At 39.6% G+C, this 20,960-nt stretch overlaps 1 long non-coding RNA gene across 1 annotated transcript in view; it reads left to right on the forward strand.

Moving 5' to 3' along the window:
• Positions 1–604: 604 nt before the first annotated feature.
• The window catches only part of LOC130540762 (uncharacterized), a 50,922-nt gene continuing 30,566 nt past the window's right edge, over positions 605–20,960 (forward strand). The window contains exons 1-2 of the long non-coding RNA XR_008954754.2: positions 605–700; positions 2,728–2,882. This is a non-coding gene — a long non-coding RNA (uncharacterized LOC130540762). The remainder of the gene's footprint in view (positions 701–2,727; positions 2,883–20,960) is intronic.

The raw sequence follows: 20,960 nt of genomic DNA on the forward strand, positions 1-20,960 counted from the left end.
TGAAGGGAAGGAACAAATAAAGGAAGATAAAGGAATGGTGAGAAGTGATGAAGACTTTAACTTCTGAGAAGGGTGGGAGATATGGCTTATCAGGGGCCACTAAATATTGCAGAGCCACACTGATGGACTGGCTCTTATTCACTCATTTATTCATTCATTCACTCATTCAACCAATATTATAGGCCCACTGTTGAGAAAATTTCAGCATCTCTCTAGAGGATTCCCAGCAGAAGGGGTATCCTTTAGGGAGAACCAATATTCATTCAACATTCAGGGGGGTGGAGAATGTGTTTCTGGAAGAGTTTGAGAATAGAAACATCAAGAGCTAGGAAAAACAAGTTGGAACAGAAGATAGCAGAGAGAACACAAAACTTGAAGAGAAATTATGAGTCCCATGAAGACAGAAACAGAATCCAACCCTGACATAATGAAGTAGGAGATTTGCCCATTGATAGAATGAACTAGCTTGGTGGCCCCTGCCATGACTTGGTGGGGCTGGAGACAATGAGTTTGAGTTGTGATCTGGTACTCTCTGTTGCCCACGGTGCTGTACTGCTCTTGAGGCCATTCCTAAGTGTAGCGTTAACTCTGTCACCTCTTTTACAGGTCTCACCTACCAAATCATAATAAATATCTATATATTTGGAGATAGAGATGAAAACCATGTGGCTGTATCCAGTTGGAGTGAAAAATATGAACTGTAAGTACTTTTTTATTGTGGAAAAAAGCACATGTCATAACTTTCTAGTGTTAAGTGTACAGTTCAGTAGTGTTAAGTATATTCACATTGTTGTGAATCAGATCTCCAGGATTTTTTCTTCTTGCAGAACTAAAACCATACCCATTGAAAAACAATTCTCATTTGTCTCCTATCCCCATTCCCTAGTAACTTTCATTCTACGTTTTATAGCTATGAATTTGACTACTTTAGATATCTAATGTAAGTAGAATCACACAGTATTTGTCATTTTGTAACTGACTTATTTCACTTAGCATAACATTCTCAAGAGTCATCCATGTTGTAGCATGTGACAGGGTTTCCTTCCTTTTTAAGGCTGAATAATATATCGTTATGTGGATATACACATTTTGTTAATCCATTCATCTGTCCATGGACACTTGGGTTGCTTCCACCTCTTAACTACTGTGGATAATGCTGCTATAAACATGGGTGTGCAAATATCTCTTTGAGACCCTCCTTTCCATTATTTAGGATGCATACCCAGAAGTGGGCTTACTGGATTATATAATAGTTCTATTCTTAATTTTTGGAGTAATTGCCATATTGTTTTCCATAGCAGCTGCACCATTTGCAATTCTACCAACAGTATGCAAGAGTTGCAACTTTTTTTTACATTTTTGTCAGCACTTGTTATTTTCTGAGTTGTTGATAGTAGCCATCCTAATAGGTGTGAGGTGATATCTCATTGTGGTTTTGAAGTGCATTTCTTTAATGATTAGTGATGTTGAACATCTTTTCATATGTCTCTTGGCCACTTGTACATCTTCTTTGCAGAAATGTCTATTCAAGTCCTGTGCCCATTTAAAAATCAAGTTATTTGATTTTTTGTTGTTAAGTCCTAGGAGTTCTTTATATATTTTGGACACCAACCCCTTATCAGATATATAATTTGTAAATATTTTTCCCATTCCATAGGTTGTCTTTTCACTCTGCTGTTTGTGTCTATTGATGAACAAAAGTTTTTGAGTTTGAAATAGTCTCATTTACCAATTTTGCATCTGTTGCCTATTTCGTGTCATTTCTAAGAAATCATTGCCAGATTCAATATCATAAAGCTTTCCCCCTTTTTCTTGTAACAGTTTTGTAAGTTTGGGTTCTTACCTTTGGGTCATTAGCCCAAGTTACTTTTTGAACATGGTGTAAGATAAGTGTTCAATTTCATTCTTTTGCATAAGGATATCTAGTCTTCCCAATACCATTTGTTGAAGGGACTGTCAATTTTTGATATTTTCAAAGAACTAACTCTTAGTTTTATGTAGTTTTCTATTATTTTCCTATTTTCTATTTCATTTGTCTCTGCTCTAATCTTTATTTTCTCCCTTCTGCTAGCATTAGGTTTAGTTTGTTTTTCTTTTTCGGGTTCCTTGAGGTGTAAAGTTAGGTTTTTAATTCGAGATCTTTCTTCTTCTTTTAATTGTATGTTTATAGCTATAAACTCTCCTCTTAGCACTGCTTTTCCTACATCTCGTAAGCTTTATTTTTATTTGTCTCAAGATATTTTCTAATTTCTCTTATGACTTCATCTTTGACCTATTGGTTGTTTAAGGTGGTGTTTTTAAATTTCCACTTATTTGTGTATTTCCAGTTTTCCTTCTGCTATTGATTTCTAGTTTATTTTTACCACTTTTAGAAAAAGATAGTTTCTATAATATTGGTCTTTTAAAATTTGTTGAGCTTTGTTTTGTGGCTGTATATTTTTTTAAGGAAGGACAGCTTAATTGCTTTTAGGTCCTGCATATGAAAATTCAAATTATAGTTAGGTGTGAATTCATGGACACAGTCATTGTTGTTACATCTCTAAATGGGGAATCTGGGAAGTATTACATAATCATGAATCACAAACATAAATCCTAAGTTAAGTCATCTATTTTACAACCTTTCACTCAACGAAAATTATGTATGGAACCTACAATCATAGTCTCATAAAGTTATGTACTGGTCAAATTGGCCTTAGTGGTCACTTAATGTGTTCCCTTATGTTGGAGATGAAGAAAGAAGGAGTTCTGCTTCTTCCAAAGGAGTGACTCCCAAAGGAACAAGAATTGACCATAGGTTATGGCTTGTGTTACAACACACCGATGTTGTCTTTGAGGCCATCCACTGACGTCCTCACCCATGGCATAAGCAAGTATTTCTGAAGGTATTTTTGGATATTTACAATGTTTGCATAGTCTAAAACTCAGAACTATTTTTAAACTAGATTTATTCTTTAGAGAAGTTTTAGGTTCACAGCAAAATTGATCAGAAAGTATAGAGAATTCTCATACCTTCTGCCCCTACACAAGCATAGCCTCCCAAACTAGCAACATCCTGTACCAGAATGGTGCATTTGTTACAACCAATTAACCCAAACTGAGAAATCATTATCACCCAAAGTCCATAGTTTAAATTAGGGTTCACTCTTGGTGTTGGTATGTTCTGCTTTAAAAAAATATGATATTAATACTTATTTAAAATTTACCACTTAGCCATTTATAGCATACAGTTCAGTAGTGTTAAGTATATTCACACTGTTGTGAAACAGATCTCCAGAACTTTTTCGTCTTGCAGGAGTTTAAATAACAACTCCAGTTTTCCTCTTCTCCTCAGCCCCTTGGTAACCACCATTCTACTTTCTGTTTCTATGAATTTGACTACTCTAGGTACCTCATATGAGTGGAATCATACAGTATTTGTTTTTTTGTGACTAGATGATTTCATTTAGCGTGTCTTCAAGGTTCATCCATGTTGTAACATGTGACAGGATTTCCTCCCTTTTTAAGGCTGAGTAATATTCCACTGTATGTATATAGAACATTTTGTTTATCCATTCATCCTTTGATGAACACTTGGGTTTCTTCTACCTTTTGGCTATTGTGGGAATAATGCTGCTATGAACATATCGAGACCCGGCTTTCAATGCTTTTGGATATATACCCAGAAATGGGATTGCTGGATCATATAGTAGTTCTATTTTTAATTTTTGAGGAATTACCACACTATTTTCCATAGCAATTGCACCATTTTACAGTCCTACCAACACTGGTTCCAGATCCTCCACATCCTTACCAACACTTATTATTCTTTTTTCTTTCTTTTTAAATAACAGACATTCTAACAGGTATGAGGTGTAGAATTTAGAACTTGTTAATCTCTCTCACGGATTTCTTTCTCACAACTGAACTTCCACAGAATTTTGTTTTTTCATTGTGTTAGGGTTAACTGCCAACTTCCTACTTAGGATTGGGACAAAAATTCTACAGACAAAATATGGGGGAAATGAAATGTTTCCTAAGGAAGAGAAATAGATTTGTGAGATATTATGTATCCATGAATTATTCCTAAAAAGCTTTAAAGTAGGGCAATTATCCTGGATTACCCAGGTGGGCCAGCTGTAATCATATGAGCCCTTGAAATCATAAGAGGAAGGTACAGGGGAAGTCAGAGGGCTGTGAAGTATGACAAGTGCTAAATCCACCGTTGCTGGCTTCAAGACAGAGGGGAAACATGGGAACCATGAGAAGGAAATGAATTCTGTCGACAACATGAATGGACCAGAGAGTGGATTCTCCCTTAGAACTTCCCATGGAGAGCCTTGACACCCTGAGTTTGGACTTGTGAGATCCTAAGCAGAATCCCAGCCTAGTCTGCTGGACATCTGACCTATAAAACTGTGAAATAATAAATGAGTGTTGTTTTAAGCTGCCAGGTTTGTGGTAATTTTTGTGGCAGCAATAGAAAACCAAAGCACTAGATATTCATTTTATGTGTTGAAAACAGTAGAACGTTCTCTCCAAATGAAATATTTGGATCACTGCAGAGCTTCTTTGGTCACATCTAGGGATTGTGTGTGAGACTCCACTGAACATATCTTGCAGGCATCCCCTGAAAGCATTTGAATAGATTTAGATATAGACATCCTATGAGTAAACCTGATCTCAATACTTAACTGCAGTGCACTGTGGCTTCTGTTACTTCTTCATCGTTCCCACTGGACTGTATAGTCCATAAGGGCAGGAGCCATTTCTTCTTAATTTTCATTCCCCAAGAGCAAAACACAGTGTTGACAAAAGGTAGGCACTCAATAAACATTTTTATGAATGAATGTTAAGAGAGTTTGACAACTAATGTCTCCAGAGGACAATATTGGTTATGGGTAGAGGCAGAGCAAAGAACTAGAAGCACAGCAGTGAACAAGATAGGGAAGGAAAGAATTTCATGGACAAAGGAATGTAGAGTTTAATACATGCATAATTATTGTTTGTTTAAAAAATTTCCATGATATATTTCTCCTACTGGCACCACCAGTGGAATCAATTTCAGGAAGTAGGCTGACCGTTGCATAAGTGGCTTGTGAAACATCACATCGTAGCTCACATTCCCAACAACTTGAATAAATATGTGTGTGTGTGTGTGTGTGTGTGTGTGTGTGTAGTTTACCCCCCACGGACAATTCTCCTGGCTTCCCTGCAGCTGAAGTCAGATTTGTGTTTAGTAATCTCGTGGTGACTATGTTTTCCCTGCGGGAATAGAATACACCAGGGTTGATGACCCCCATGTGGAGAGGAGCTGAGACTCCGTGCAGCTTGGTGAGGTGTGGGTACACAGACAGTCCAGGGAACTTGGTTCAAGCTCCGAGAACCTGAAGATGGCCTGTGAGGCTGCAGCAGGAGAACACATATTACTGATTATACCCCAAAGGCAAGCCAGAGGCAGGGGCTGTGAAGATGGCAAGCCAGAGATGTCTGTGAGGAAGGCAAGCCGTGGGAGCATGCGGCAAATGGGAGGAACCTTAAGCACACACACCCCCAATTCATTTTTGTGAAGACTGACTCTGTCTTGAAAACTAATTAAATAAATGCCAGCCCATTCTCTCTTCCCAGTGCACTTCTTACTATTTTAGTCACTGTAATTGAGAGTAGAAATAATCTCCACTGTGCCTGAAAAACAGCTCTTGGATACTCTATTTTACATGAAGTAGAAAAACATGAGGTGAATGTGACAACTGGCCTTCAAGGAATGGCAACTGGCTGTATATCCGGTTTCACTGGTTTTGCTCTGCAGTTTGTGATTTGTGCAGTTAGTGAAGTAGATCTCCACATGCTTTCAGGGTTTTTGTTGCCCCTGGTACTGGAGCAGAGAACTATTATCAGGAGTAAATTTTATGACTTCAATCTAGGTTGTGAATTTGGGTCAGCCATTTTACCATTTAAAGTCTCCACTTCTTGTTCTTAAAACAAAACAAAAAGACAGAATAAGTCAAAGAGGAGATGAGAGGTAGAGGAACTTGAAAGTGCTCGCTTTTAAAGCTAGCTTCTGGACTTTTCTTATTTCATCACTTGATGGTTTTGTCTACTTTCCATGAATTCTAAATTTTATGGTGGGTTTGGAAGAAACATGTCTTCTATATATGGGCAGATCCAGGTTTTGTGGAGCTTGAGCCTTAAGCAATGTTGGAAACCCTCTTTAAGAAAAAGAATACGGGCCGGGCATGGTGGCTCATGCCTGTAATCCCAGAACTTTAGGAAGCCGAGGAGGGAGGATCCCTTGAGGCCAAGAGTTTGAGACCAGCCTAGGAAACATAGAAAGACCTTATTTCTACAAAAACAAAAAGTAAAAAAATTTAACCAGGTATGGTAGAGCACACCTGTAGTCCCAGTTACTTGGGAAGCTGAGACAGAAGGATGGCTTGAGCCCAGGAGTTAAAGGCTGCAGTGAGCTGTGATCAGGCCACTACACTCCAGCCTGGGTGAGAGAGAGAGATCCTGTCTCAAAATAATAATAATAATAAGAGAAAGAAATAAATAATTTTAAAAAACACACAAGGTACCTACATTGGCAAATTTTACAAAAATATATGACCCTGTGAACACATCATCACCTCCAGGGCCAGGGAATAGTTTGTGCAGATGAGTGGCCCTGAATCTCATGCTTTATGACTTCCTGGTAAATCCACCTCCGCATCTACACGTGAGAATCATGTTGCTTCCCTGAGAAGAACGGAGTGAGGCAAGAGCAAAATACTGTATTAATCCAATCAGACCTAAAATGAATCCTGCCCTTTTACAGAGGAACAGAGGAGGAAACTGGGGTTCAGAGAGGACAAGTAACACCCAACATCACATATACAATCAGTGTTAGAATCTGCTTCCTTTAACTTCAATTTTCAGACTGGTATTTCTGTGCTATTTCCCAGGAAAGCTTGTAAAACCAGAGAAAACAATAGGAGTAAATATGTTACAGTCTATTTTTCCTTATAGAGGTACTGTATACACACAGCCAACAAGGAGGATATAGCCAACCCAGTAGAATCTGAGAGAGGATGACTGAGAGATTTTGCATCATCTGATCCCTTCCCTCTTTCCTTTTTTCAGAGGCTTACAAGGTGTGACTGCATGCTTTTTTTTTGTCAAGTTCAAAAGGACATTCATATCCAAATGAATGTTATCTTCTTGTTCCTTTCAAAGTAGGTTCTTATTCCAAATTGCTGCCATTTTTAGAAACTTCTTTTTGGACTAACATTTTGTCAGTTTGAGTCACCCAAGAAAATCAGTACTTTGGGCAATTTTCTGTCTTCCTCCTTTCTTCTCTCCCTTCTTTCCTTGTTAATGAAAAAAGCATATTATCTAGTTTATTCACCAGGCTTGGTGCTAAATGATTTTTAGATATTTCCAAAGAATCATGCCCATGATTAAAGGTTTAAAATTTGGTATCATAAAAATATTAAAAATAATTTGATATGGATTCCGAAGAGGACTATAATTTTCACCTAAAACCTATGAGAGGAAGGGAAAAATTTGTTTTAAGTTCAAGGTAGGTAGGATTTATACCTTCTTATATTAAAAAGACCTATGCAAGGTGAAAGAACATCTGCCATGTGCCAGGCATTGTCCTAGATGGTTTCATGTGACATTTCTTACAATAATTTGCACTTATTCCTCCAATCTTAGGGAAACTGAGGCACTGAGAAGTTAGAAAACTTTCAGTGGTAGAGATGAGATTAAAACCTAGTCTGCTAGTTCCCAAATCAGTGCTCTTTCCCCTAGTCAACACACTTCACCTTATGCAGTCATCTACATGAATGTCTGCCTTGAATTCACAGTGGGTCTGCCAGATCCTATGTGCTCCCAGCACAGGTTATAACTGGGAAGTGAAGTCACAAAATCAGCCTCAAAGAAGTGCAGGCCAAGTCCACCTGGCAGCCTTCAGGGAGAATTCATGAGCTAGAAATTACCCAAGGACAGCTCTGGGGAAAGATGTAAAGGCCTTGTTGGTTTTTTTCCCTGACACAGAATACTTGAAGCCTGTTTATTTCTCTGATCTGTTTCTGTCTGTCTTTGCCACCACCCCCTCTCAGGCATCGTTCTTTTCACAATTGTCCACATCCCTTCCACCCCAACAAATCTCTTCTTCCAGAATAATTTTATGTTAACACCTTTAGTCATTGCTTTGAACTTCATTTCAACATTGGCTGTACCCTATTTTCCACACTCTGCACTCCTAGTATTCATTATTTCACCGGAATAAGCAATATAAGCAATTATGTATATATAGCAAATAAGACTGGATCCTTCTCTCAATAACCAAGCCCCTCCTCATCATACACTGAAGTGTGGTGATGGTGAAATTTAGAGAAAGACATTTGAAGGTCAGCATAGTATTATTGACGAAGATTAAACCCCAGACATTAGGTCAACTTTTATCTTGAGGAGTGGTCCTTGTGCATTTTGTACATATTTTCTGATATTCACCCACATTATTTATCCTGGAATGACCCATCTGCTGAAATAAAGGTCTTTGAGAGGAGGGCATCTCTTCAACTCCTGCCAAGGGTCAACAAGTAGGAACATAAGGGCTTTATACTAAGGTAGACCTGAATTTGAGGAAACTGAGTTCATCACCAATTGGCTCTGTGACAAAGAGCAAATTACTTAACTTTTTTGAGTCTCAGTTTCCTCATCTGAAGAATGGGATTATTGTAGCTGTCTTAGAGGACTGTGTTAAGGACACAGGTTTTGAAGTTAGATCAAAGTCTGACTCTTACTCTGCCATTGATTAGTTGCATAGTACTAGGCAAGTTAACTTCTCTAGCCTTGTTTCTGCCTAGTAAAATGAAAGATAATAATACTTATTTTATAGGATTGTCAGTAGGATTCAAATAAGTAATATATTTAAAGCTCTTAGTCTAGAATATGGCACAAAGCAAGCACTTAACAAATGATAGCTATTCTTAGAACTAATGAGATGGCGAATATCAAGTTTCCAGCATAATAACTGCCCACAGTTGAGTTTCAATAAATGTTAATTCCTTTTCTTCCCTCCCAGGAAGAAGCAGCAGAATAAATTGGATACTTAATGATTGTCTACCCCTTCAAGCTAATGTGCATAAGATTAACACTTCTCCATTTCCCACTACTTTGCATCTGGGGACGCTTCTTACAAGGATTCACATGCCATGAGGACTGGCATTATGTTGAGGTGGAATAAAGAGCTGGTTACATCCTATAATTTCAGAAGCACTGCAAGCTTTATTTGCCACAAATGCCTATCCTCTAGCAGACTTCTTAGAGTTGGAATAGAGCTTTTTAAAGGATTTCCTTTGGGTTACAACACTATATCCAGAAAGTTTTTGTTAAAGTGCAGTTGTCTTACCTGAGTAGGATAACATATACCCTGTCATTCACACATCAGCATGGGTTAGTCCAGTAAAGACCATGCAGGACTAGAATATGGGAATGGTGAATTTTAAGAAAGAAGAACTATAAAATCTGGAGCTGTCTAGAGAAGCAGTAATAGGCTTAAGCAGACAGGAGTTTCCTAAATGGGCCCAGGGTGGACTTGATCTACTTCCACAATTTGCCTTGGGAGCTCCTCTGTAAGAAGGAGCAGAGATTGAGAAGACCCAGAGAACCTCTCTCTGGAGGCCTCTAAGGACTCTGTGGATGGTGGAGTTCAGTAACATGGACACTGCTCACTAATCCTAAGGCAGTAGCAGATTATGATGATAGGTTCTGATGTGGCTCTGTCATGTCTTATCAAATGCAAATTGGAGAGTGCCTAGCTTTGGTGGATGTTTCTGTGAAATGGGTCACAGAAAGAATAAAGAGCATGACAGAAATACCAAATATAGCTAGATCAGGTCAAGTACTCACAGAACTAATAACTCACAGAGACTGGAGTTCACATGTGGGGACTCAGAAAACAAAGATAATGATGTAACTCCAATGTCACACATAGAAGTGGGTGGAAAGTCAGGATGTCTGAGGATAGGTTGATAGCAAATAAGAAATGGAAATACAGAGTTTTTTTTAAGCTTTAAGAAACAGGGTTTGAGGAACAGCAAGCTATGCAGAAAGAGCTCCTTTTGTATTTAAACTCTGATGTTGAGCTTAAAGACTGGTCTTTTGAATTAATCCAGTTGGACAAAAATAAAGGAAAAAGAATTTAAGGAAATGGACAAAGTCTTCAAGAAATATGGGATTATGTAAAGCAACCAAATCTATGAATTATTATTGATATTGCCAAGAGAGAAGGAGAAAAAGTAAACAACCTGGAAAACATATTTGAGGGAATAATTCAATAAAATTTTCTTAATCTCGATAGAAAGGTAAACATCCAAATATGAAAAATCCAGAGAACACCTGTGAGATATTATACAAAATGAGTATCACCAAGGCATATGGTCACCAGAATGTCCAATAAAGAAAAAATAGTAAAAGCAGCTGCAGAAAAAGGTCAGATCTCATACAAAGGGAACCCCATCAGTCTAACAGTAGTCTTCTCTGCAGAAACCTTACAAGCCAGGAGAGATTGAAAACTTACTTTAAACATTCTTTATGGAAAGAAATTCCATCCAGAATTTTCATACCCTGCCAAACTAAGCTTCATAAACAAAGGGGAAATAAAATATTTTGCAGACGAGCAAGCACTAAGGGAATTTGTTACCCCTAGACCAGGCTTATAAGAGATCCTTAATGGCTGGTCTGAGTACACTGGTGTTTACAACTAATTGATCACAAGAGACCCTTAAGAGAGTTCTAAACATAGAAATGAAAGAATGATACCTGCTGATATGGTTTGGCTTTGTGTCCCCACCCAAATCTCATCTTGAATTGTAATCCCCACATATCAAGGGAGAGACCTGGTGGGACGTGATCATAAGGGTTATTTCTCCCAAGCTGTTTCTGTGATAGTGAGCAAGTTCTCACAAGATCTGATGGTTTTATAAGAAGCTCTTCCCTCTTCACTCCCCCCTCTCTCGTCTGCTGCCATGTAAGATGTGCCTCTTCCCCTTCTAGCATTATTGTAAATTTCCTGAGGTCTCCCCAGCCATGTGGAACTGTGAGTCAATTAAACCTCTTTTCTTTATAAATTACTAAGTCTTGGGTAGTATCTTTATAGAAGTGTGAGAATGGACTAGTATAGTTAATTGCTACTGGTAGAGTAGGTTACTGGTATAAAGATACCTGAAAATGTGGATGTGACTTTGAAACTGAGAAATGGGCAGAGTTTGGAACAGTTTGGAGGGCTCAGAAGAAGACAAGAAGATGTGGGAAAGTTTGGAACTTCCTAGAGACTTGCTGAATGGTTTTGGCTAAAATGCTGATAATGATGTGGACAATGATGTTCAGGCTGAAGTGGTCTCAGATGGAGATCAGAAACTTCTTGGGAACTGGAGCAAAGGTCATTCTTGCTATGCTTTAGCAAAGAGACTGGTGACATTTTGCCCCTGCCCTAGAGATCTGCGGAACTTTGAACTTGAGAGAGATGATTTACGGTATCTGGTGGAAGAAATTTCTAAGCAGCAAAGCATTCAAGATGTGACCTGGATTATTCTGAAATCATTCAGTTTTATGCATTCACCAAGAGATGGTTTGAAATTGGAACTTATGTTTAAAAGAGAAGCAGAGCATGAAAGTTTGAAAAATTTTCAGCCTGATGATGTAATAGAAAAGAAAAAACCCATTTTCTGGGGAAAATTCAAGCCAGCTGCAGAAATTTGCATAAGTAATGAGGAGCCAAACGTTAATCACCAAGACAATGCGAAAATGTCTCCAGGGCATGTCAGAGACCTTCATGGCGGCCCCTCCCATCACAGGCCTAGAGGCCTAGGAGAAAAAATGGTTTCATAGGCTGGGTCCAGGGCCCTTCTGCTGTGTGCAGCCTTGGAGCTTGGTGCCAGCCACCCAGGCATGGCTAAAAGGGTCCAAGGTACAACTCAGGCCATTGCTTCAGAAGGTGCAAGCCCCAAGCCTTGGCAGCTTCCATGTGGTGTTGGTCCTGTGGGTGCACAGAAAGACAAGAATTAAGGTTTGGGAAACTCTGCCTAGATTTCAGAGGATGTATGGAAGTGCCTGGATGTCCAGGCAAAGGAGTGCTGCAGGGGTGGAGCCCTAATGGAGAACTTCTGCTACTGCAGTGTGGAAGGGAAATTTGGGGTTGAAGCCCCCACATTAACTTGCTTTTGAGGACTAACTTGCTTTTGAGTCCCCACTGGGTGGAGCACTATCTAGTGGAGCTGTGAGAAGAGGGCCACCATCCTCCAGATCGCAGAATGGTAGATCCACTGACAGCTTGCATTACATGCCTGGAAAAGCTGCAGACGCTCCATGCCAGCCATGAAAGTGGCTGGGATGGGGGGCTGTATCCTACAAAGCTACAGGGGCAGAGCTTCCCAAGACCATGGGAGCCCACCTCTTGCATCAGCATGATCCAGACGTGAGATATGGAGTTAAAGGAGATAATTTTGGAGCTTTAAGATTTAATGACTTCCCTGTTTGATTTCAGACTTGCATGGGGCCTGTAGCCCCTTTGTTTTGGTCAATTTCTCCCATTTGGAATGGGAGCATTTATCCAATGCCCGTACCCCCATTGTATAATAAAGGAACTAACTTGCTTGGGATTTTACAGGCTTCCTTTATCCATCCTTTGGAACAGATTGCTTCACAGTCAAATTCCACAAGATGCATGAAGAAGAGCTGGTATGAATTCTACCAAAACTTTCCAAAAAATTGAGAAGGAGGGGCTTCTCCTTAACTCATTCAATAAAGCCAGCATCACCCTGATACCAAAACCTGGCAAAGACACAATGACAAAAGGAAACTACAGGCCAATATCCCTCATGAACACAGACACAAAAATTCTCAACAAAATATTAGCAAACTGAATCCAGCAGCACGTTAAAAAATAAATTCACCATGTTCAAGTAGGCTTCATTTCTGGGATGCAGGTTTGGTTAAACATATGCAGAAGGAACTTCCTTGTTTCAGATGAGACTTTGGACTTGGACTTTTGAATTAATGTTGGAATGCATTAAGACTTTGGGGACTGCTGGGAAGGCATGATTGGTTTTGAAATGTGAGGACATGAGATTTGAGAGGGGCCAGAGGTGAAATGATATGGTTAGCTTTGTGTACCCACCCAAATCTCATCTTGAATTGTAATCCTCACATGTCAAGGGAGAGACCTAATTGGAGGTGATTGAATAATGGGGGTGGTTTCCTTCATGCTGTTCTCATGATAGTGAGTGAGTTCTCACAAGATCTGATGGTTTTACAGGGGGCTCTTCCCCCTTCACTCACCCCTCTCTCTCTCCTGCTGCCATATAAGATGTGCATCTTCCCCTTCTGTCATGATTGTAAGTTTCCTGAGGCCACCCCAGCCATACAGAACTGTGAGTCAATTAAACCTCTTTTCTATATAAATTACCCAGTCTTGGGTAGTATCTTTATAGCAGTGTGAGAATGGACTATACACTTGCTTCTACAAAACACACCTGAGTACATAGCCCACGGACCCTATAAAATAACCACATAGTAGAAACTACAAAACCAACCAGCTAACAACTTCATGATAGGTTCAATATCTCATATATCAATATGAACCTTGAATGTAAATGGTCTAAACACCCCACTTAAAAGGAACAGAGTGGCAAGTTGGATAAGAAAAACAAGAACTATCTTTCTGCTGTTTTCAAGAGACCCACCTCACATGCAACTACACCCATAGGCTCAGCAATAAGGACTGAGGAAAGATCTATCATGCAGACAGAAAACAAAAAGAGATAAAGATAAAATAGACTTTAAACCAGTAATAGTAAAAAAGAATAGAGAACAGCATTACATAATGATAAAGAGTTCAATTCAACAAGAAGACTTAACTATCCTAAATATATATGCATCCAATATTAAAGCACACAGTTTCCAAAAACAAATACTTCTGACCCACAAAAAGGCTTGAACAGCCACACAATAATATTCAGGGGCTGCAACACCCCACTGACAGCATTAGACAGATCATTCAGGCATAAAAGTAACAAAGAAATTTGGGACTTAAACTTGACATGTGACCAACTGGACATAATAGACATCTACAGAATTCTCCACCCATCAACCACAGAATATAAATTCTTCTCATCTGCACATGGAACGTGCTCCAAGATTGACTATAAAAATGTCTGAATAATTTTTTAAAAAATCTAAATTATACCAAGCACACCCTTGGACCACAGTGGAATAAAAATAGAAATATATCCAGATCTTTCAAAATCACACAATTACATGGAAATTAAACAACCTGCTCCTGAATGACTTTTGAATAAACAAGAAAATTAGGGCAGAAATCAAAAAATTATTTCAAATAAACAAAAACAGTGACACAACATACCAAAACCTCTGGGATGCAGCAAAAGCAGTGTTAAGAGGAAGGTTTACAGTGATAAGTGCTTACCTTAAAAAGTTAGAAAGATCTCAAAGCAATAATCTAACATCACACCTAGAGGAACTAGGGAAACAAGAGCAAGCCAACTCCAAAGCTAGTAGAAGAAAAGAAGTAACAAAAATCAGAGCAGAACAGAATGAAACCGAGACCCAAAAATCCATATAAAGAGTCAATGAAAACAAAAGTTAGATTTTAAAAGGATAAACAAAATTGATAGACCACTAGATAGATTAACAAAGAGAGACAATCCAAATAAGCACAAACAAGAAAGGTGACATCGCAACCAATCACACAGAAATACAAATGATCCACAGTGACTATTATGAGTACCTCCATGCACAAAAACTAGAAAATCTAGAGGAAATAGATAAGTTCCTGGAAACATATAACCTCCCAATATTGAATCAGGAAGAAACTGAAACGCTGAACACACCAATGTTGAGTTCTGAAATTAATCAGTAAAAAAATCTTACCAACCAAAAAACCCCTGGAACAGATGGATTCACAGTCAAATTCCACAAGATGTATAAAGAAGAGCTGGTACCAATTCTACTGAAACGTTCCAAACAATCGAGAAGGATGGACTTTTCCCTAACTCATTCAATAAAGCCAGCATCACCCTGATAGCGAAACCTGGCAAAGACACAATGAAAAAGGAAACTACAGGCCAACACCCCTGATGAACATAGACACAAAAATTCTCAGCAAAATATTAGCAAACTGAATCCAGCAGCACATAAAAAAAGAATTTGCCATGATTAAGTAGGCTTCATTTCTGGGATGCAAGATTGGTTAAACATACACAAGTCAATAAATGTGATTCATCACACAAACAGAACTAAAAACCAAAACCACATCATCATCTCAATAGATGCAGAAAAGGCTTCTGGTAGAATCCAACATCCCTTCAAGATAAAAACCATTAACAAACTGAGAATTGATGGAACCTATCCAAAATAATCAGCCATCTATAATAAACCCACAGCCAACATTATACTGAATGGACAAAAGCTGGAAGTGTTCCCCCTGAGAGCTGGAAAAAGACAAGCATGGCCACTCTCACCACTCCCATTCAATACAGCCCTGGAAGTTCTAGCCAGAGCAACCAGGCAAAAGAAAGACTAAAAATAATTCAAATAGGAAAAAAGTCATCAAACTATCTGTCTTTACTGATGATATGACTCTATACCTACAGCACCTTGAAGACCCTGCTGAAAGTTTCTTGGAACTGTAAACAACTTCGGTAAAGATTCAGAATACAAAATCAGTGTACAAAAATCAGTAGCATTTCTATACATGAATAACACTCAAGCTAAGAGCCAAATCAAGAATGAAATCCTATTTACAATAGCCATACACAAAAATAAAATACCTAAAGATACATCTAACTGAGGAGGTGAAAGATTTTTGCAAGGGGAACTATAAAACACTGCAGAAAGAAATCATAAATGACACAAACAAATCGCAAAACCTTCCATGCTCATGGATTGGAAGAACCAATATTGTTAAAATGACCATCCTGCCCAAAGCAATCTACATATTCAACACTATTCCTATTGAACTACCAATGTCATTTTTCATAGATGAGAAAAAACTGTTTTAAAATTCATTTGGAATCAAAAAGAAGCCTGAATAGCCAAAGCAATACTGAGCAAAAGACAAAGCTGAAAACATTACATTACCCACATCAAACTATAAGACTACCATAACCAAAATAGCACAGTATTGGTACAAAAACAGACACATAGACCAATGGAACAGAATAGAGAATCCGGAAATAAGGCCACAAACCTACAACCATCTGATCTTGACAGGGCTGACAAAAGCAAGCAATGGGGAAAGGACTACCTGTTTGATAAGTGGTGCTGGGATAACTGGCTAGCCAGAGGCAGAAGAATGAAACTAGACCCCTACCTTTCATCAGGTACAAAAATTAATTCAAGATGGATTGAAGATTTAAATGTAAGACCTCAAACAATAAGAATCCTAGAAGAAAACCTAAGAAACACCATTCTGGACATTGGCTTTGGAAAAGAATTTATGGCAACATCCTCAAAAACAATTGCAACGAAAACAAAAATTGACAAGTGGGATCTATTTAAACTAGAGAGCTTCTACAAGACAAAAGAAATTATCAACAGAGTAAACAGGCAACCTACAGAATGAGAGAAAATATTTGTAAACTATGCACCGACAGATGTCTAATATCCACAACCAACAAGGAACTTAAACAATTCAAGAATCAAAAAACAAATAATCTCTTTAAATAGTGGACAAAAGGGTTGCTCTTCTCGAGGAATATGTTTGTGGTTTCTCCATATTTCCTGAATTTGAATGTTGGCCTGTCTTGCTAGTTTGGAGAAGTTCTCCTGGATAATAGCCTGAAGAGTGTTTTTCAACTTGGTTCCACTCTCCCCGTCACTTTCAGCTACACCAATCAAACATAGGTTTGGTCTTTCCACACAGTCCCATATTTCTTGGAGGCTTTGTTCATTCCTTTTCATTCTTTTTTCTCTAATCTTGTCTTCACGCTTTATTTCAATATGTTGATCTTCAATCTCTGATATCCTTTCTTCTGCTTGATCGATTCGGCTATTGATACTTGTGTATGCTTCACGAAGTTCTCGTGCTGTGTTTTTCAGTTCCGTCAGGTCATTTATGTTCTTCTCTAAACTGGTTATTCTAGTTAGCAATTCCTCTAACCTTTTTTCAAGGTTCTTAGCTTCCTTGCATTGGATTAGAACATGCTCCTTTAGCTCGGAGAAGTTTGTTATTACCCACCTTCTGAAGCCTACTTCTGTCAATTCGTCAAACTAATTCTCCATCCAGTTTTGTTCCCTTGCTGGCGAGGAGTTGTGATCCTTTGGAGGATAAGAGGTGTTCTGGTTTTAGGAATTTTCAGCCTTTTGCACTGGTTTTTCCCCATCTTCATGGATTTATCTACTTTTGGTCTTTGAGGTTGGTGACCTTCAGATGGAGTTTTTGTGTGGATGTCCTTTTTGTTAATGTTGATGGTATTCCTTTCTGTTTGTTAGTTTTCCTTCTAACAGTCAAATCTGTCTGCCGCAGGTCTGCTGGAGTTTGCTGGAGGTCCATTCCAGACCCTTTGTGACTGGGTATCACAGACAAAGGCTGCAGAACAGCAAAGATTTTTGCCTGTTCCTTCCTCTGGAAGCTTGGTCCCAGAGAGGCACCCACCAGATGCCAGCCAGAGCTCTCCTGTATGGGGTGTCTGTTGACCCCTGCTGGGAGGTGTCTCCCAGTCAGGAGGCACGGGGGTCAGGGACCCACTTGAGGAGGCAGTCTGTCTCTTAGCAGAGCTCAAACGCTATGCTGGGAGATCTGCTTTTCTCTTCAGAGCCGGTAGGCAGGAACATGTCAGTCTGCTGAAGCTGCGCCCACAGCCGCCCCTTCCCCCAGGTACTCTGTCCCAGGGAAATGGGAGTTTTATCTATAAGCCCCTGACTGGGCCTGCTGGCTTTCTTTCAGATGCACCTTGCCCATAGAGGAGGAATCTGGAGAGGCAGTCTGGCTACAGTGGCTTTGTGGCACTGCAGTGGGCTCTGCCCAGTCTGAACTTCCAGGTGGTTTTATTTACACTGTGAGGGGAAAACCGCCTACTCAAGCCTCATTAATGTCGGACGCCCCTCCCCCCACCAAGCTCCAGCATCCCAGGTTGACTTCAGACTGCTGTGCTAGCAGTGAGAATTTCAAGCCAGTGGATCTTAGCTTGCTGGGCTCTGTGGGGGTGGGATCCACTGAGCTAGACCACTTGGCTCCCTGACATCAGCCCCCTATCCAGGGGAGTCAGGGTTCTGTCTTGCTGGCATTCCAGGCACCACTGGGGGTATGAAAAAAAACTGCAGCTCGCTTGGTGTCTGCCCAAACATGACCGCCCAGTTTTGAGCTTGAAACCCAGGGCCCTGCTAGTGTAGGTGCCTGAGGGAATCTCCTGGTCTGCGGGTTGCGAAGACCATGTGAAAAGCATAATATCTGGGCCAGAGTGCACTGTTCCTCATGGCACAGTACCTCATGGCTTCCCTTCGAACTCCCTCTCTGACCGCCTGTGCCTCCTGGGTGAGGTGATGCCCCACCCTGGTCCTGCTCGCCCTCCGTGGGGTGCACCCACTGTCTAACCTGTCCCAATGAGATGAGCCCGGTACCTCAGTTGGAAATGCAGCAATCACCTGCCTTCCATGTTAATCTCACTTTGAGCTGTAGACCGGAGCTGTTCCTATTTGGCCATCTTGGCAGCCACCGCCCATTACAGTATTTTTAATTCCAAAGGTGTAAACAATGTAAATAGCCCAAAATAGAGTTGTGATAAATATAACTACTCTGTGGCATCATTAAAAATCATGTAAGGACATGGGTCAGTGCTCACAGTATACTAAGAGGGAAACTGTAAGGTTAAAAACAATATATAAATTATGATCCCACTTACTTTTAAGCACTTATACATTAATTTATTTAAAAAAAATTCCAAAATGTTAAATATGTTATAATTTCTGGATGATTCCAGTCCAAGTAATTTTTATCTACTTTATATTATTCTGCATTTTTTTTTTGAGACAGAGTACCACTCTTTTTGCCCAGGCTAGAGTGCAGTGGTAGGATCTCAGCTCACTACAACCTCCAACTCCTGGATTCAAGGGATTCTCCTGCCTCGGCCTCCTGAGTAGTTGGGATTATAGGCACTAGCCACTACGCCCAGCTAATTTTTGTGTTTTTAGTAGAGATGGGGTTTTGCCATGTTGGTCAGGCTGGTCTCGAACTCCTGAACTCAAGTGATCGGCCTGCCTCAGCCTCCCAAACTGCAGGCATTACAGGCGTGAGCCACTGTGCCTGGCCTATTTTTCTGTATTTTACAAAATGTTTGCAATCACTATATATTACTTTTAGAATTAGGAAAAAGAGGATCCTTTTTTTAATTTTTTTAATTTTCAAGTTCAAACCAGCCAAACACCACTAAAGAGCTACCTGTGTTCTGTAACGCTGCAACAGGCTAATGGGTTACAATGGTCAAGTCAGCCTTCTGTGGGGCTGGGTTTTCCTGTTCATCATGAAGAGAAGTGAAATGTCTCTGCCTCCCTCATAGCTAACGTAAGAGTGCTTCTACTGAGGCTCCTAGTCTTCCAGGCTATTTGGCCTCTCTAACTCCCCTGGATAAGGGACAATTTTCCCCTCCCAAAGCCTTTGCTCTCCATCTTCTTCCTGGACCAGGCAGACAGAAAGAAAACACACATGCCTGCTGCCCATTCACCTCTGAGGTCTTCTTAATGCAGGAGGGCACCACCATCCAGCCACCTTCACTGCAAGGTAACAGACCAACGTGTTCCAGGCAAGAACCCAAGGTCTAGAGAGATTACGTGGTCAAAGTTCTCCTGCTTCTCCAATGCTGCACACTCGCACTTTCCTTTGCTTAAGGAAACCAGGGAACATTTGAGTGAGAAAATGGCATACTGAGAATTTTCTACAACAGTGAATCCAGGTTTCCTACCTACATTCTTTCCAAGGTAGTTAGTGACTAAGTCAATGTTCCAGAACTTGAATTCTAACACACTAGGTGTATTCACCCTCGTCAGCAAATTCTCATTGGGTACTATTGTGCCCTGCACTGGGCAAAGTCGTACGTATAAAGAAGTGACTGCAATTTTCCTGCCCTTAGGAATTAGAATCAAGGGAAAGTCACATAACACTATGGAAGCGTGAGCTTATTGTTGGTAGAATAATATATCTTTGGAATTTCCAGCTTTTTATTTTAAGTCTCCCTGTGCTATAAGTAAAAAAGAATGGCCAGAATAACCTTAGTTTTATTGTACAAAATTAACATTTAAAAACATTTGTGTATTCTCCCCCCAAATCTCAGTGTTTCAAGGGACTGGAATTTAATTAATGTAGCTATTTAGAGATACAAATCAGCCATTACTGTTCTTTTTTTATAAGGATATTGAGTTTAATGATATCATTGTCTTCACTAGCTTCTAATGCTAGATAGAGAACATAAGATTGATCCATTTTCCCCAAAGCTTGTGTGTAGTAAGTTTTTATGTAAGTGGAAAACTTAATGCTAACAGAAACAAATTCAACCACACTTTTAAAATTACAGGATAATTGCTAATTCTGTGGTCATTCATTCCCAGGCCATACTCCAATGAGGAAACTATGAGAAACATAAACACTGGTAAAATTAAACCTGCAATTATAGCACCAATTTCTAGGATATGTTGATTTTTCTCTATTTTGCAACATGTGCACAAATATATACAATTTTCTGATTTATTTATCATGTTGACCTTTTAAATTCAGAGTCTGTCATATCATGATGAATATACTTAAGACAGGTTTTTTTTTTTGAGATAGAGTCTCGCTCTGTTGTGCAGGCTGGAGTGCAGTGGCACTATCTTGGCTCACTGCAACCTCTGCCTCCCAGGTTCAAATGATTCTCCTGCGTCAGCCTCCTGAGTAGCTGGGATTACAGGCACCTGCCACCACACCAAGCTAATTTTTATATTTTTTA

Source organism: Pan paniscus, chromosome 14 (assembly GCF_029289425.2).
Source record: "Pan paniscus chromosome 14, NHGRI_mPanPan1-v2.0_pri, whole genome shotgun sequence".
Taxonomy (NCBI): domain Eukaryota; kingdom Metazoa; phylum Chordata; class Mammalia; order Primates; family Hominidae; genus Pan; species Pan paniscus.